A 19581-nucleotide genomic window follows, 5' to 3' on the forward strand; every position below is an offset into this window, starting at 1 on the left:
CCACACCTACAATCAGGAAATTCCCACAGATGACTTGCTGTGGTAGCTACCCAGATTACCTCTCCATGGACCCAATCCAAAGCTCATTACTGGCAACAGGCTTTTGAAACAGCCCTGTATGTTTTTTTTTTTGCAGTGAGGAAGATCTATATTTAATTGATAGACTGGAAAGAACCTTAAACTCTGTTAATCTCAGACTTCAAAGGAGAAAAGGACGTAATGTTTGCCTTTGGCTTGGCAGGTGATACCTGGGGGAAAGAAACTCTGTGATCTAGAAATAATGCAATTTATTCAGTGCTCAATATGGTGCAAGTACATCAGAGGATACCTTTACAATTAAAGGTCTGGAGGTAGCAAAATTACTGGTTGCTCCCTATTACCGACACAATTTAGTTATTAGACTTCACAAACAAATCTTTCAGAGAAGCATGAACAGCATCCAAAAAATGAAAAATTTTAATGAAAACTATTTTACTGAATTTATTTTAGCACCATGCTTGCAACTGCACTTACACAGCATTAACAGAAGAATGTAACATCAAATAAAACTCAGAAAATATAAAAAAATCCTGTAATTTCACCATTTTACTGTTTTAGGATTTCATAATCTATTTAAAATAAACTGTGTTCTAGGTCTTCAGAGAAGTGGCCATATTTGAAGGAATTAGCATTTTCAGTAGCATTTTTGGCCACAGCACAGTGGTGGAGTAAGTCATTACTCAGCTGATCCACATAAAAGCTGTTTTGCTTATTTAGTTTTCAGCAAGGTCAAGCCACTGAATTAGCTCGCAGTTTAAACAAACATTAATGTCAGCACAAGTAAAAGGGCACGAAAGCATGGCCAAGGAAGGATGTACGAGAAAGACTCCAACACTCTCAACTTACACTGACAAAAATGAAGATGGAATTTCACTATTAAATGCCCAAATAAGTAATACTAAACATAGAGAAGTTTCTTCAATTGACACAAAATAATTATTCCAAACCTAAAGCAAACCTAAATAAGAATAATATAAAAAAACACCACACTCCAAAATTTCAGGATGTTATCTCTTTCAGAAGGTTATCTTTCCTCAACAGCATAGCCTCCAATCAGTATCGCCATGCACTGGAGAATGTAACTGTGTGCTCTGTCACCCTTGGAAATATCTCTCTGCCAAAGGAACCATGTGTATTAGGAAATGCTACCCTCTATCGTTTGACTAGTCTGAGCAGCTAATGTCTCCTTAAAATGATCATTTTAGGAAGCTAACTCTGCTTTTCTTAGAAATTGCTACACAAATCATGAGTTAAAAATCCCACAAACCCAAAGCTCTGGTGTTTGTTACTGCATAGCCAGACCTCAACCTTCTTTTCACTCATCAACTTACTCCTTGGCTACAGCACTCTAACAGGCCCTGTGACTCTGGCTTCCCCTCCAATTCCTTTTTCCAAAAAGAAGGCAAGCCAGAGCCTGAAAAATAATTATAGCTTCAAATAACTGACTTCTTTTTTAGCACTGCCGAACAGTTTGCATTTTCTTGTCCATTTTGTACAAGTATTACTTCAAATCCTTACACCATCTTTTACCATTCTCCTGTTGTCTTCCCATTCCCATCACTTTCCAAACCCTGATATTTAAACTCTTTTAACAGCCTTATATTTCAAAGATTTTATATTTAAATGCCTCTGCTAAAAAGCTAGAGCAGCAGGATCTGAAGACATAAGAGTGGTATTGCAAAAGGAGCTAGAAGGTGATCTTTGAATTCAACTGTATTCTAAAAAACATTTCTTAGAGAGCACAAAAGGTGTCCTCTCCCATAAATAAGAAAAAAGACGGGAACAATATTCTTTCTGCCAAAGTCCCTCCTTAAGAAGAGCTGAAAAACTGCACTTCATGAGGATTTAGACCATGCCAGCAGGCTACTAGATTTAAAAGGGGTTTTTTTTTCAGCTTATTCTACATTTAAAATGAGAAGCTCTACTTGGCTAACAGCAAATAGAATGAAAGAAACACAACAAGGAATAGGAAGGTTGCCAGGACAAAGTACAAAGAATAATACAGTCTGGGGGACAAATGGCAGGGAACAGCAAGTGGAGAACATAAGGTAAATACCTTTGTATCTTTAATTCAGTTAATTTCTAGACGGAGTTAATCAGTGTTGACACCTCTGAATTTCTTTGAAAAGAAACTGAAAACTTGAAGTCCCCTAGAACCTTTTTGCCTTCTGACCTCTATTTCTAGCCCTTTTTGGTAGGAAACCAGAATTGAGTGAATCTTAGAAAACAAGAACCAAATATTTAAGGATGATTTTCATTAAATACACTACTGATGTGTCAACCTGAGCATGTCTACACTGTAACTTGTATGTACCACCACCTATGAACAAACAGCACAACACTGTTTTAATCACTGCTTAAGGGTGGAAGTATTGTAATGTATTATTGCTACTATTTAGGTTTCCCTCAAGCCAGCAGTGCAGCTAAAGCATATTGTAAGGCCCTTCCGCCCTCAGTCAGAACACCAGACACTGATGACATGATATAATGCTATTATTTGTTTACTGACACTATAACATAAAATATGAAATACAGGTTGTCAGAAATACAATCAACACAGAGCTCAGAATATTCCATCCTTTTCCTCCAGATGATTTCCAAGGCAGGGAGAGTAAACAGCCTTCTCCCAGCTTTCTTAGTTTCCACAGCTGAGAGTGTAGGATGTTTACAGTACCTGTCACTCAGAGCTATCGAAAACAGACCAAAGGTCAGCAGACCTAGTACAGATTATCACTGATTGCCAGAAACAGGTTGATGTCAAGTAAAGCGAAGGAAAACCACCCCCCCACCCATGGCTATTTTATACGATACAAATCCAAATCAAGTACTTTGTGCACAATTTGGGAGGTGTAAGAACAAAGTTCAAAATAAAGCTGAGCTTCAGCATCTCCAGAGGACAGCCACTATTTTCGCCACTGTGGTACTGCAAGGCTTCCTACCAGTTCACTCCAAAGTATGAGTGTCCTGAGTGTCTTGAGGTTGTGCCTGCAGAAAAGAGAGAATTCAGTATTTTAATGAGTGCACATAAATACACTAACAAAAAAACAATCAAGCAGAAAAACTGTATTTGCATTCCACAAGTAAAAGCTGTCCTGTAATTTTTCCAAAGGACTGGAAGCTTTTAACACAATTTAAAAGCAATATCCTAGAGTGCTGGCCTAGGGGAACGCCTCCAATACCTGGTTTATTTTTAATTATCAGAAGATATGTTATCATATATATATCATAATATATATAGATCAGAGGATATTATGGTTCTGTGACACCTTTGAATACTGTGAGGAAAAGGATACTTTTAAAGACTCGGTTTGGTAAATTTAAGAGTTCAGTTATACAACAATAGATGACTTAACAGCAGTCTAGGTACATTTGAGATTATATTTTCCTCTCAGAGACAGATTAGGTATTCAGTTTCTTAAAACAGATCACCTCTGAGGGAAAAGTTAAAAAACAACCCAAACAAAAAATGAGAGTCTAACCTTAAATAACGAAAAGTTTTTCTCATGTAGAACAATAGCCAAAGCCCTCAGAAAAGAAAAAATATTCAAACAAGTTTTAGGACAACATAAGAAACACTTTGGGACAAGATTATTAATAGTTTCTACTTTAAAAAAACAATATATGTGCAAAAAAACTGTGTGCAAGTGACTGCGACCTGAATTGTCTTACAGAATCACAGTTGATTGGCTGTTGAAAAGGCATAGGAACTTTATACAAGAGCTCAACCCATAGAAGGGTTGCCCCAGTACTGGTACTGTTCTTACCGTTATATGAACACCATTTATAGCACAGTATATTGGCCAGCTTTCTGAACAGCTTTCCTTTGGGCATGAAGCATGTTTCAGTTGGACCAAAGTTACTGTACAATTTTCTCCTCCACAATTACCTGCATCTCATTCCAGTACTTCTGAAAATCATGCCACATATCTAGAAGCCCAGTTCTCGCAGTCACAAAAATCCCCAGTGGGGATCCCTTTGGTCAAGACAAAAAAATACAGCAGCAGGAGAGGGAAAGAAGGTGACTATGTAACTGCACATCCCATTTTACCATTCATAAGAAGGCCTACAGATTTGGAGGAGCCTGAAAAGTTGAAATAAATCTGAAGGTACAGATTACCTTCACCTTCCAGTCTGCTACAAAATAATATGAACTGCAAGGGCAAAGAAGGCAAAACCTGCAAGAATTACAACGTTTTATTCTCAAGCTGCCTGTCAAGAATACATCAGCTCTCTGGTCAGCAGCTGAACGACCTATGCTAATTATGTGCATGCAAGATGCATTTCTCCTAAAAAAACCTCCACCAACTTTACATGTTGACAAGGGCCATTGGTTGGATCGCTCTAAGACACACAATAGAAGAGGGAAATCCCTGTCTTTTAATCCACCGGCCAAGCTAGTCAGAGAGCCAGGTAAGCCTGCAAGAAACAGCGTTGCCTGGTGTTGGCTCAACAATGAAACCAGCAGTAGAAACAAAAGAATAAAGTGCAGAAACAAAAGCACGGAGCTGTGCCCTCAAAGCAAGAAAAAGGAATAAATCATAGAATAAAGTGAACACGTCTCAGGAGGTCATCTAGCCCCAGTCCCTGCTGGAGGAAGTGCCAGCTTCAAAGTCCCATCTGAACAGTTGCTAAAGACCTTATATTTCTCATTCAAGGTTCTCCAGATGAAGTATGATTTGCAAAAGGCACTTCAACCTTTTACAAGAGAGGGCAGAAAAACAATACTGTGGTAGTCTCTGACCAAATTTACCACAGTACTTTCGGTACCTTTGACAGACAGGAATCTGATATTTCTATTGTTAACAGATCCTATTTTGATCCTCTAAGGGCTATGATTATTTTTTATATTCAAGTGATCAATCACAATATTGTCTGGATTTGCATCTTTTATTACTGTTGGTTAGAACTTCCATTTACTATTATTTTATTTTCCCTGTACAATTCAAACTTCAGAGCCTCAAATCAGACAGTTGACTCTGAAAATGTTAGGCTATGTTAGACCCTCTCACATTAAAACAGTTTTCCCTAATTTAATATATGGAAGATAAATGGAAAGAAAAAAATTACTTCCCCCCCAATAATCCAGTATGTTCCTAAGGCAAAAAACACCCACCCCAAACTATGTCAATTCAGAGAGCATGGATATTGTATTGACTAAAAAGAAAGCAGTAGGTAGAAACCCAAGATGTCTGCTTTGGATTTTTTCTATAGCAACAAAGAATTCTGCTTTCCCAATAAGCCTATGAACTATTGGAGCTATTGGCCTCCTATCTATGAGAGCCAGTGCAACAACAAGCAACATACTGTCAGCACACACAGGAAGAAAACTTGCATGGCAAATGATGCAGCGACAAGGAAATACTCAAACAGATAAAGTAAAAAACAATCCAGAAATTCAGAGCAAGAACAATCAGAATAAAAACTAGGCAATGTATTATTGTCTTATACTACTAAGGAATCCCAAACACTTTTGAGACTTACTGTATGTTCTTCGGCTTCAACATTTAAATTAATGATACAAGTGACTTAAGACTTCAAAAGTCAGTTTTGCATATGTATTTTAGATATGCTTCCCACCAGACAGTCATAGTAATTTAAAACAGTTTAAGGAAACCTTCTGGTAAGAGCTGCATTTATACTCAACATAGTAATTCTTACTCTGAATGGCTTACATTCAAAACAAGCAACAGGAGAACATGACAGCAATGAAATGATTACATTAAGCACTGGTCCAGTATATTTCTGCTGCTTCTCTATTGACTGCCTTTAACTTCCAAATCAGTACAGGTGACTTTTATTTTAACCAATGTTTATGAAGTCTGAATGATGCATCTAAAGTGAGATACTTGGGGAGGGGTAACAAGTTGCACAGATTACATGCTTTTGCCAAAACAGATGCCTACCACTTGCTAGGCACAGTTTCTTGTCTATGTCTAGGTACTCAGAAATAAAAAAAAAAAAACAAACAAAAAGAACCTACCCCACCAACCCTATCAGCTTTCACTACAAAGCATGACCTTCTATAGGTCTTTGAGAAGCTAAAATTCTGCAGCTGAGGGAATTAATGGAAGGCTCTACCTGCAGACAGCCACACAGGTGATCACAGGCTCAAAGTTATCACGACAGTAAGAATAAACAATAATAGCAGCTGCTTCCTTGGGAACTCTGTAAAAGAATATAGTGCAACAACAAAACCCAACAACTCCAAAACCTAACTGAAGCACTGCCCCGCCATCACCTAGAAGGAAGAGATTCTGAATTGCACAATACAGGCCACACTATAAAGAGACTGCAGTCATTCATTTGCTTTCATTTCACAACAAAGCACAAAATGCAATGACTGAAAAGAAAACCTATTCTCTTCCCTCTTCAGCAAGTTAGATATTTCTTGTGATGACAAGAATTTGGGTGCCAGCATACACATAAAACTCACTGCTTATTTTACAGAATTTTTGTTATAGTCAAGAAGAATTCAATTATATAACCCAGCATTAGATGACAGGAAAATAAAGAAAAATTACCCTCAGTTTGTAAACAGGGAGAAAATTACAGCGTGAAGTATAACACCTTTACAGCCTTGTCAGATGAGCTGACATTCATTTAAAACTGTAAGGTACTTAAGATATTTAAAACTCTTCTCTCCCTGCCTGGTGGAGTCCTGGAGTAAAGACTATGTGGTCTTCACACTTGGAGATGTATCCCAAATTACCTCTTCCACTGATCTGCCACCCCTCAAAAAGCGACTAGCAACTTCTAAAGTACAACAGCCATGTCAACCTGAAGTCGGAATTGAGATTTGGACTAGGGAAGGAGCAGGCAAAGCAGCAAGCATCCTTAGAGCTTAGCTAGAGTCTGGTGGATCCCCCTTCCATATGCCTCCGTCCTCATGTGGTAGCTGTGAAGATCATAAACTGCTCACTTCTGCTGTTTTCCTACCACGTGAAGCAGCATTCCCCTCAAAATGGCCAAGTTTTCCTCTCACCTCCCTGCTCCTGGAAGGGTGCACAGCTTCAGTGAACAACTTCTGGTCCTGGTAACAATTTGTTATTGACTGTCTCAAAAAAACCTGGCATGTTTACAAAATTACTTCAAGTCCATGCCTATGAAGTCTATGTCCATTCCTATCCTGATCATTCTGTGTTACCTTTTGGATACACGCGCTTATGTATCTGGGTATTTAAGGAGGAAACCCACAATCTCTTATCAGATGGGGAAGACCTAAAAATGGAGGTGGACTTCAGGGCTCTCCTTTACCAACTCTATGTGCTTTTGGCTTTGAAGGAAGAAAACTATCCCATTCGTTTCCTTCATGAAACAGTCACCTTGCAGCACTTTGAAGGGAGGGGGAAAACATAGAATAATAAATATGTTTCCTTTTCCATGTATCTGCTATAAGACACACAGAGAAAATAATAATAATAAAAAACCAAACCAAAACCAAACCTGAAATTAAAGTCCTTAGTACATTTTTAAACTAGCTAAAAGAAACATTAGTTTCAGCAATTTTAAACTTTTTTTTCCCCTAGGAGTCAGTAGCAAGATAGTGGGAGAAGAATGGCCACCACATAGAAGCCACAAAATACAGTGAAACAGCCCAGAATACAAAAGCAAGTAGACTGTAGACAGCTAATTACCCCATCTTTGAATGAAAAGCATTTCAAATCCTATATAAATGCATAAACTGCCACCAGATGTCAGTACAGCCTAGAAAATTCCTAGTTCAACCCTCCAGGCTGATATGGATATTTATTTAACTGTCCCCTCCTCAACTGTTCAGGTACACAAATCCAGCCCTGCCATCAGCCTTGAATGGTAAGAGTCACACAAAATGGAAAATCTCACTTTCATACAGAGAAGCAACCCTCGGGGCCTGCCGTATGATCTCACTTGCATATTGTCAACATGCAAAAAAATGAAATACAAAGCTGTAAGAATAGGCATCAGTTTCTACTGCTGCAGGACATCAAGAACCAGCTTGATATTAAATAATCTCTAAGTAAGGTTCAATGCCCTCCTCCATCACACTCAGACTAGCTACGGCATGCGTCTTTGCCCCACATGTTCGCATTCCTTCTGTTCATAAATAGCTTTAGTCTCCTTAGATTATGCCGCAAAGTGTTGGGGAATATTTAGCAATGAGGTTGCTAAGCTAAATAAAGCTTTTTCTGCAAGACAAGCATTAGCATGTTTGTCCTTGTGCTACAGCAGAGGCTCCCTTTGCCTTCTACCCGTCTCTTTGATTTTTGACAAGAGGAAAGTATCTCCAGAGCATCTCTGGCTGAGGTGATTTTACTTAGAAAATTCTAACAGCAGCATTTATCTCATTTCTTCATGCAAATACATATCAAAATTTACAATTGCTTAATGGTACAAATTAGTTTCAGCAAAACAGATGTGGCACAAAAACATTTTTGCTGCTTAATGTCCAAATTCAGTTACACACTTTGCTACTACAGCTACTAATTAGCAAAGTTCCACAGGCTACTTAAAAAAAGGGCAGGAATTATTTTAGACCATTAGTGCACATATTAAAAACAGTGGAAAAAGGAATGAAACTATTCCTCCATCCCAAACATAACCTACATTATTTAGTCTTAGCAAGACTTTTCAGCTTTGCTAGTTTATAGATTGAGCTTTCTGTCCTACCACAACCAACAAGCCTTACTCTGAAGCAAAAGCACTTATAAAGAAAACACCAGAATTTGTAGAAATTAAGAGTTTCAAGTGATTAAGAAATCTAACTAATGTAATTTTTGCTTGGCACAGAACCACTGGACGTTGGTGACATCCTGATTGTTATTTTGTGAGAAATATGCAGGTAAGCAAAGCAACAAACATACACTGACCTATGGAATTTTATATTAGGATAACTTTAATTTTAAATTTTAATCAATTTTTAATTAATTTCATTTTTAATTCATTCCTTAGGTACAAGAGTAATATAAGAAACTAGGTTTATGATTTTAATATTGGCTTATTGCACGACCTTACAGAAGTCTCTTCAATTTTCTTACCAAACTCAGTCAACTCAGTGCACATATATTCTTACAGTCCAATGTAGAGAACTTGGAAAACTAAATAATTAAAGGAAAGTTTTAGTTAAAATCCATGAGCATAAAATTAACTTTTTAGGCTGATTGCTAGGAAGAGAAACTACTGAAACATCTCTCTCTCATGCCTTATAGGGTGGTTTTAGCACAGCTCTGAGGTTTCAACTTAAGTTTTAAGCCTATCGTACTCTTATATTTCCTTTACATGGTTTCATATCTGAAGTTGAGTAAAATTCGAAGAGCTGCAAAAATACAGTAACGTAGAGCCTTTTTTGGAGCGTTTATGTTTTCTTAATATAGATGCTGGACAACTTGGATATTAAGATGGAAAAGATAAATAAAAAGCAGAAAGGCAGACAGCATCCTAGAAGATTTACCTTATATAATTCTGAAGGGCAGATGGAGTACAAACTACCTAGTAGTTGAGCAGCAGCAACCACAAAAAAAATTAAGCTGAAGTAAATCGCTGCAGAGGAAACCCCCAAACCACTTAACATGGTATCAAAATTATGTCTAAAGGAAGAATGCCTCTAATTTTGGACCTAAACTAAGCCCTGGAACCTCCAATTCAGATGAGCTACATAGTCTCAGAAGTTTCTCTCTGAAGAGTCTGATCACGGACTCTGGAGGGAAGGCAAGGTCTGTTGCAAACCTAAGTGTTTAATTAAATATAAAACCTACAAGCATGTTTCACCTTGCTTTTGAGTTTCATCAGGAAACCTTTGCACAATTCTTATTTTGTTCCATACAACTATGAGTCTGTCAGGTTAAAACAAGAGGTAATTTATGTGCACTCTCTAAACTGGAATTTTTAATTCATGCGTCTTGGCTCTAATTGTAACAAAGACCCTTGAGGCTCATAGTTTCTCTCTTAACTTCTCTACCTCAAATTTTCTACACGTAAACACTTGTTTCTACAACAGCTCTTCTGCAAGTCATCTCCCCCGCCACTTTTTGCACATGCAAAAACCAACCCCAAGTGCCTCAGTTTTACACGTAAACACTTGCTCAGTCCGAGTTCGATATGCCCAGGTGACAAGTACTATTCCGGTCACTCTCTCTTCAGGAAATCTTAAGAACGTTACTAACAGCAGGAGTACATGACTCAACAGCCAGCTTGGACACTATGCCAGAATAATAGAATAGCTGGCCGCTTTTCCCTACGAAACGTAACTTCTTCAAAATCAAAGTTTTAAGAAAGTAAAGAAGAAATTCAGCTTCTGCAGAAACAAAACTGCAAAGCTGCACTTAAAAGTTACTTAAGATTTCACATCCACAGCAAAATTTGAGTAGAAAGAAGCTTACAGTCAGTTACTGTTTAGCACAACTTCATTTCCTAAAATCTTTAAATTACAAGTTCACCCTTGAGCATCAAAGAGATTTTTGCATCCTTCTCTAAATTTCCTAAACTGTGTTCAGCTAGCCTCTAACATTTCCTCTACACCCACCAGGCAGCTAGCTCTGCTGTGGAATGAACTGCAGCAAATGGCATTCAAGCTGTGAGACTTCGATAGAGGCTGGCATTTCAATAGTTACAAGGCAGTATTTGCATGACTGAGCAGATGGAGTATGATGGATGCATCTTTCCTCCTCTACTGAAAAAAGTTCTAGATAAAGTCGCTTTTAAGAAAGGGAAATTGCCAACCTGAAGTGTTGTCATTTTTACGTGCATGAGTAGGAATGAGGTTTGGCATAATGCTTGAAAGACTTGTACAGTCAATTTTTCTTGCTGCTGTTGGTTTAAGAGTGCTATTAAATTCACAGAGCAAGAATTAAGCAACACAGGAAGCATTTCCTATTGCTAACACTTATGGTTACTATAACCATGTTAAAATAGTTTTGTTGGTTCATTTGTTTTTAATTATATCCCCTTTTTAAGGATTTACAAGTAAGTTTTATGGAAAAGTATGCATTATTAGGGAATTTCCATCCTTCATTCACCACCCAGATTTTCAGTTGGTCTAAGCACAGTACTTGCCTCAAGTTTCACTTTTCTATTTCCTTCCTAGACCTTCTTCAGGTTAACTTAGCTAACAGTATTCTTGCCAAAGTCCAAAGTGATTTGTGCTGTTCCATCCCCATGCATTTCAAGTTGTCAATCATCTTTTCTGCAACAGTCAAAACCTAGCTCTCTTATTCAGCTACTTTTTTTTTTTCCTTTCCTGTCAGAAGAGCCTCCTTTGAAGAAAAAAAAAAAAAAAAAAAAAGGAGATCCTGAAAAGCTATTCTGGACATCCAGTCTCTGGATAATCTACTTTGCAACTTTAAAAAAAACCTGCCAACTTTGTGAACATGGACTGGAAAACTGCCTCTACTCCAAATCTGTATCCATCAGTACACATGAAATCTTTCTTCATCTCTCCATCACTTCAAGAAAAATACGCCTGCCAACTCAAACACGTCATTAATACTTGCAACTCCACAGTCCCAGCCAAACACCCAGTCTTGCAGATTCTTTATGCATAAAATCTAAATTGCAGCCCTTTCAACTGATCCCTACATTTCTGTCCCATCCAGTGACTCTTCCTCTTCCAGGTTCACTTTACACAACATCCTCCAATGAAGGAAAGGCAAAAATCTTGCTGTGACTGTAACGTACTCAGAAAACTAATGCCAGAAAGAATAGTCTAAGTCATCCCTTTATATCCTCTGACGGCTACCCCTTCTCAGTTGAATCAAACAGCAGCTACTATCATGATCTAGGCCTGTAATTGTAGACCTTGATCTTTCCCCCATTAAGCCATCTTCTCTACCTCCAGTTATCACACAATGTCAGCCTCTGCCCCCCATGTTAGTTTCTATCAAGCCTCATTTGTGCCTTCCTTTATGTTGCGTCTTAAGAGAAATGCAATTTCCAACTCTATAGCCTCCCTCACAGTCCTCCTTTCTCCCCTCCTCTTCACACTGCCTACAAAAAAGATTTAAGCAACAAACTGGTGTTACTGGCTTACCAGCCCCACCAGTGCTGTCTTGCCCCATACTCCTCCCGGTGCATCTACCCATTGCAATCCAGAACTACATCAGGGAGCTCACAGAAACCACAGCGCTCAGCACCACCGTGTGCTGCAGTTACACTGAATACCTGCCTGACAACTTATAAAGCTATTTAATCCATTTTGGGCCAAGGCTGCCAAACCAGCAACACCAAAGAAAAAATTTGAGAGCAGTAATAGGTATTACTGGAAGCAGCAACCCTGAAACTGAAAAAAAGGATTTAAACTCACCACTTGAACATAAGATAGTAACAAAACTCACCTGAACATATTTTTTTCTCCTAAATAGGCAGTAAACTTAAAACTTTATTAGTGTTTTGGTGAGGCTCATCACTATGGTATGTGAGCAACGCAAGAAGATCGAGTTGCTCATCTGTATTAAACAACAGTTGCTGAGGGATGAAAACAAGCAGGGCTTCAGTTTTGCAGAAACTCAGCGGAGCTTTTTATTTGCCAAAGACGAAGTATTTGAAACAAGGCATAGATCCAGACGCCATCTGATCTGGCTCTTCCCAATGCACAGATTTCAGGTGAATTCAATAGCTCCTCACCCCCCACCGTCACGACACGAAGCTTTTCCCTTTGTGTGCTAACAGAATCAAGTATCCATCCTCTAAATTTCATCAAACTCCACTTTGTTTTCTCAGTCCTCTCCTGAATTAGCAGATTACTGCTGAAGCAGGCAACAAACACACAGCTTCTCCCACTTGTTAACATCACGGACACGCTGTGGCATGAATCCAGGATCTGTTTTCCTGCAGAGGATTTAGCTTCCGTGGATGTGAACAATCTCCAGTGAGAGCTTAACGCATCAGCCCATTTCCTCTGTTGGAAGGGAGTCTCCCAACTCACGCTCTGAACAAACAGAGTCCCGGAGCCAGCCCATGGACAGTGTTTACAGAAACAGCAATGTCACCGATAGGAGAGTTTCTGATACTCTGGAACAAAAATAGTTTGAAGGGGGTGGGGAAAGCAGCAGTATTTATTTTTTTTTATGAAAAAGTAGTAAATTAAGCATTAGTCAAATGTTGATACATTTTTAGTTATTTTATACAGAGGCTTCTTTAAAAACCACATCTATTTTATTGTGGTTGAAGTAAATCTGACACTGAACAAAGGAACCGAAAAGTACCAATTTAGCAACAGTTTTATATTATCATCCTCACCTCTCCTCTTGCTGCCTAACTTACACATGTACAAATAAGCGGCCCAAGTATTGCCAATATAAAATAAAGGAACACTTTTTTGTTGTGGTTTTGTGGGTTTTTTTTGTTTTTTAAAAGCCATGAAAAACGTATTTTCACAAAGTTGGGGCAGTCTAAAGGCAAGGGTAGCTGAAATACAAACGTTCTGCACCATCTGTAATTCTTCATACATGCACTTTGACAACCCTACTTAATTAGCAGCAACCTTTCACCACTTAGCATGCTGCTAAGTACTAGTCTATTTTTTATTTTTTTTTTTAAGGAAGTGGAACAATACAGTGATGATAAAAAATAGTACAACAAAATAGAACACACTGTACCCCATACTTAAACAAATAAATACAGACAGCTATAATCCAAGAGTAGAATATATAAATATAAGCACCAAACTTCACAAAGTTCATGAGAATTATAACTTTTAGAAAACCCAGTCCATCTGGTAATTTAAGTGTTTTCAATCTCTCAGTTACTAACAAAGGAATGAAGCAGAAAGCTGTTCCCAGCATGCATTTTGCCCACTAATCAACCTTGTAACATCATATGGTCAATGTATAAGACAAGGCAAGCAGGCATAAGACAAAAATGCACCACTTTTTTTTCTTGTTTCTACCTCACTTCCAGCCCTACAACCCACCTGATTACTATGGCAGACACAGCTGGTAGGAAGCAGGAGGCAAAGAAGCATCAGCCAGAGGCAACATGGATATCCAGGCTCCATCTGAGAAGCATGAAGGAAGAAACTCGAGGGTCAGCAGCAGAGATAAAGGCAGAGGTAGGCTCCAGCAAAAGAATCTTCATAAGTAAATAGCCTGGCAATGGAAATAGTATTTTTAAAAAGTTTCCATGCCTCCTCCTCCATCAAGGCTGCTAAATTGCATCCTGTTGCCCTGCTCCAGGGCTGTGAATCATTGTGCTAACCTGGAATCATGCCACTCACCTCCAGAGCTCTCTGCTACAAAAATTAGCAGACTACTTCTCTCAAAAGGTAATTTGCAATAAACTCCTCCTACACCCAACCATGCAACAGTAGACAGAGACTTCATTTTCTTTCCCAAGTCTTACAACGCATGGAAATCTTAGAAGCAGCATAGGAAAAAAAAAATAAAAAATAAAAAAAAAAAATCAAGCGACCGCCTGCAGTTTTGCCTGTGCCCTTCCTGGCTAAAGATGAGAGCAGGCAGCTAGTATTTCAGATTGCTCGATGCAAGTGACTGCTCCAACTACCACCGCATATTAACTTCCTGACCAAGCTAAGTGAAAGCCTGCCAAGTATTAAAGAAAGAAGAAAGGGATGTAAGCAGCTCGGGTACTTCCCTTCTGGAGATATTTTTGACCAGCGCTGCAATTCTATGGGTCTCATCTGAAGAACTGACATGTTAGGCAGGGTCCAGCAACATCCCAAGTTTACCTTCTGTGCTAAACACAAATGCAAAGAGAGGGATGATGGCAAGTGCCCCACAGGCTGTTTGTTAGGAAGCTATGCAAAATAGAGTGCCTTGCAATGAGATGAAAAAGCATTGATATCTGCCTTCTCTCCTATCATGACTTATGCTTCTACATAGAAATACCCTAATCACTCTTCAAAGTTGCAGTGACTGACATTTGCCCGCTCACAGCCCCATTGGGCTGCACAAGCTGCACTGAAGCTACAAGACAGTATCAGAAATGATTCTGTCGTCACCTTTAGCCACTTCAGCAGAGGTCAAAAACCAAATTTAAGAAGCGTGGTAGTATATACAGTCTCTTCATAACAGCAAATTTGTCCTGGTGCTGTTCATGCCAGTGCCAGGAAACTTTGTTCTTGAGAGCCTGGCAACCTGACACCTCCCGCCAACATAACAGTAATGTCGAGAGATGCTAAAACAGGAACCAAAGAGGAAGTCAAAAGTTAAGCTAGGTTCAGATTTTAATTTTTAAAACAATAAAATTCTCCATTCTGAAATGTTAAATGTGGAAGTAAAGATTGAATGATGTTCAGTTTTTTATCATGTGTCTTCAGATTCTTTAGAAAAGTAGGGAGTTGACACAGATTTCTCCAGCAGAATTTGCAACAACAGTAGTAATTTCTCTGACCAGATTTGAAAGCATACACCCTGTTTTCTAAATTGCAAATATTTTACTCTTGTTAGGTTTAAAGTGACTGGAAACTTGAAATCAGATCTGACACAAATCGTAGTATAAAAACATAATATATAGTAGCCTTCCAGAACTACTGCATTCAAGCTATATTAGTTACTTTTTTGGTCAGCTCAAAGGAACTTTCATCCCACCAGCTGCTAGTTCTCTCCTAAGAGGAAAAAACTGGTTCCAGCAAATTAAAGCAGAATATTAGCAACACAAGGCAAAATGCAATCAAATTAGAGAGATGATGTATTGCTTACAATGAAAACTAGAGGATTTATACCTTTAGACATCCATTTCAGTAAGCAACTGAAATTCAATGCAAACTATTTCTCAATATATGATGTATGTCACGACCCTAATTTAGTTCATGATGCAATTTTTAGCACATGATGTTACCACTTGCATACTTCACACAACAGAACACATTTGCTGCAGCCGTGGAAACATCTTTATGAAGTTAAAAACTACTTACTTTTAAAGCAAAAATGCTGTATCCGTACATTATAAGTTTTATTAGGAGCTACTGAATCTCCAGGAACAGAGACACTTCACCAGTATCTAAAACAGAGAGCAGACGCTCTACAAATGCAGTTAGGAGCATTGTTCTACAACTTCCATGGAGGAGAACACGTATCTGTGTATAATACTATCTTGTAACTCAATACACCTAACAAGTGTAGTCTGCCACTGGTTTTGAAAACTTGTCTGCAAGAGAAGCATTGACAATGACACAACCAAGTCTAGCCACCCATGTCCCAAGACATCAGACAGCAAGTGCCAGAAGTTTGAGGGACTTAAAGCACCAGACACCCTTCCTATAAACATTTTACACCTATTTTAGCTATGATGAATGAGTACACTTAGATAATCAAGCGAAGCTGTAGACAATAAGCACTTCTGAACACAAGGCAGGCTTTGTGCACCTCAAGGTGAGTACCCGGGCAGGGATATGTAAGCTTCAGCCCCGCTGTGCGAGCGCCTTCACGAACATCAAACAGGCATTTGGCAGTGGAAAAAACCTCATATATAACCACAGAATAGTAGTAGACAGGCTTAGAACTGGGTCCAGCTGACACTACCGCAAGGAAGATGCTTGCCATACCTTTATTTTATGCTTGCAGCTTTTGTCTGTGTCCTAATGAGAAACAGTTGCCCCTTTTCCCCCTCAATATACGGCCACTTGGCAGTATAAGGGCTAAACTAGTCTTAAATCAGTGATACAAAGATCCAAATCATTCTGCAATAACACAGTCCTCATAAGCAGCAACTGCAAAATGCCTGAGGCAAAAATGTGTTCAGTTCCAAATTTTAATTATTCAAGTTCTGTACTGAAACACTCATGTTCTCCTTTTCCTAAAGCTACCAATTTCATTCTGTTTAGCTAACATGGAGAGAACCTGCAGATCTTCCTGTCGGGGAAGAGAAATGCTCAGATTGGAAAACTTGCACATTATTTTTCAGTATGTGTTCACAAGCTCCTTTACAATTGGATTATCAACTCAGCTCACTAACAGAGAAGGAGGTGTAACAGAAAAAGATCTTTTAACAAAGCTGATATCTGCAGTCAGTTCTTCCCAGGAATGAAACACCCAACTTTCCAAGACAGCACCAGATATGTCCATATAACATATCTTTGTGGTAGAAAAGAACAGAACTACAGATTTCCTCATACAAGACATGAAAACCTTCTGTGTAGATAGTTGCTATGGTACAGTCTTAAGGGGAAAAAGAGGGGAGATCAGACTTCTTGTTTACGGGTTTCCAATACGCTCTACTTGATCCATCTTGAAATTTAAGCCCTTTAGCTTCCTGTCTTTAGGCTGTCAGATGGTAGAGGACAAACACAAGCGTTAGCAACTTTACAAAGCTCCCACGTGTTCTGCACAGATCTAGAGAAAAACATCCACGTGGATTAGACGACAGACAGGAGGGACAATATAGTTTGAAAAAGAATAAAAGCCATACTAAATCCTGAGAGACTCACTCAAGGGAAAAGAGACTTACTCTGGGAATGAAATGCCAGATTATCTTCGAATACTGTCAACACTTCACCACAATGTAACACTGCATGGACCTATAAAAAAATATGCTGTTTTGACATTCTCAGGCAAAATCCTGATTCTTCTGAGAACTTCTTATACAGGTTTTATCCTAACAGGTATGCCTGACTGTTTACAGATTCAAGAAGAACAGGACAAAGATATTTAGGGTAGGATTCAACTCTCTATAAGACACCTAAACTATATAAAGACACTTAAACTTCCCCTACAGCCAAAAAAGCCTAGAGATTCAGCTTATCCTACAGCAGATACTTTAGGTCTCATTCAGGTACCTAGACATAGGTATCTGCTGTTAGTTTAAACATCCTGGGAGTTCCACCTCACTTCCAGTTGTCTCTGTTGTAAACCCTACAGGTCCCAGGTCATACCCATCAGAATTACACAATTTTTACCAATCATGCAGAGATCCTAATTGACACTAGGTTTAGGCAGGTGACCAGAGGGCTGCTATCCAGGCCCCACTGACTCTATTGACTAAATCTTCACCGACTATGAAGAGAGAGAGAGCACAGAAACTTGGTGCAGAAGTATAAAACTTAAATGTTTTTCATCAGTCACAAACAGCAGGCATCTTTTATTCTTTTGCCAGTTGACAAGATAGCTATCAGCTATAGAATAGTCTTAGACTATTCATTCTTGGGGTGTTTGGTGCTATGTAAGACTAAGACACCTTGCAGTCACCTCTTTAGGGTCCCATCTTCTAAAGAAGCAGCCAAATGTAATTTCTCGCCTAGATCCATTATTCACTTGCCAGAAGATTAGAACATTTTTGTCTTCTATATAACCTGCCTGCATGAACGGCCTTAATCAACTTTTCTTTAGCATGGTACATAAAACCCACTCATACAGAACAGGTTAGTTGTCCCATTTAGTCAGAGACCAGCCTGATTCTGCCATATATTGTGTTTTTACTGAACATGCAGGGTGGGGTAGAAGTGACTAGAGCATCCACAGTTTAGGAACTTAATGATAAGTCTTCCTAAAACAAGTATAAAGTATAAAGGCACAGACAGAGATGCCTTTAAAGACCTCCAGAGGGAGACGCTGTCTAATTTTTGGCATCTGAATTGCTTGGAACATCCATCTTAGGCGTCATTACTGGCCACACCAGCATCTTGCTACAGCCTGAATATTCTATTCTGTCAGGTCAGGAATACAAAACTAAAAAAAACTAAATAGGAGAGGAAGCAAGACTTGTGACAGCTTTAAAATTCTATGGCAGTTTTCTTGCTCTCTTTAGACTGCAATTTATTCATCCCCTGCCCCCAATGCTATTGTTTGCCATCATGTATTTCTCTCTCTTTACCTGCTTACTGTTTGAGCAAAGTGTAAAAATACCATTTTCCATATTGTCACATATACCCGGAAAGCTTAACTAATGGCGCACACCATTTGCTCCCTACTGATAGCAAACAGCCTGAACCAAAACAGTAGCATCTAGTCTGTATTTGTGCTACTACCAGCACCACAAGAATTTTGAAGGGGGGAAAAAATATACACTGGAGGGCATTAGCATAGACTTCTTTCCATTCTTTGGTTCCTCCATCTTCTGGAATTTGTTTCCAAGGGAAAACCAATAATCTCCTGGCTGTTAAGCCAGAAGCCCTCCTGACTGCATCTGTCTACAGAAATCAGACCTTCACCAAGGCCAGCCTTGGACAGAACAACTACTAACTTCTGAACACTGGAGAAAGTATTGTCCCTTCACTGTAACATTTACAAGCACACATGGTTCTCCTTTTCCATTTATTTAGCAAGCATCTGAATGATTCCGCTAATGTAGCTATAACCCAGTTCTCACAGCTCAAAGACAAGGGACGCTGCAAGGAAACCACCCTGCACCCAGTGCTTCTACAGCTATACTCGTTACACACAATCCACACAGTAGTAGGAATATTTAAGAGAATCACAAGGTTCCCATGGAGAGAGAGCTGAGAGCTTGTCTGATTTCATTCCAAATATACTGAAAACAGAGAAAACTTTTTGCCAAGGCAATTTTGGCAAGTATTTCCAGCAGTATCCTGGCTTGCCAAATTGCATTTGGATTTTGCTGGACTTATTTACTTGTTCGTTCAGAGAAGTAGAAACATTTGTTGCTGTTGAGAATTTG

General features: G+C 38.9%; 1 long non-coding RNA gene across 1 annotated transcript in view; it reads right to left on the reverse strand.

The window, feature by feature from the left end:
• Positions 1–431: 431 nt before the first annotated feature.
• The window catches only part of LOC142054470 (uncharacterized), a 41097-nt gene continuing 21947 nt past the window's right edge, over positions 432–19581 (reverse strand). Inside the window, exon 3 of the long non-coding RNA XR_012659544.1 lies at positions 432–3024. This is a non-coding gene — a long non-coding RNA (uncharacterized LOC142054470). The remainder of the gene's footprint in view (positions 3025–19581) is intronic.

This window comes from Phalacrocorax aristotelis, chromosome 3 (assembly GCF_949628215.1).
Source record: "Phalacrocorax aristotelis chromosome 3, bGulAri2.1, whole genome shotgun sequence".
In the NCBI taxonomy this organism is placed as follows: Eukaryota; Metazoa; Chordata; class Aves; order Suliformes; family Phalacrocoracidae; genus Phalacrocorax; species Phalacrocorax aristotelis.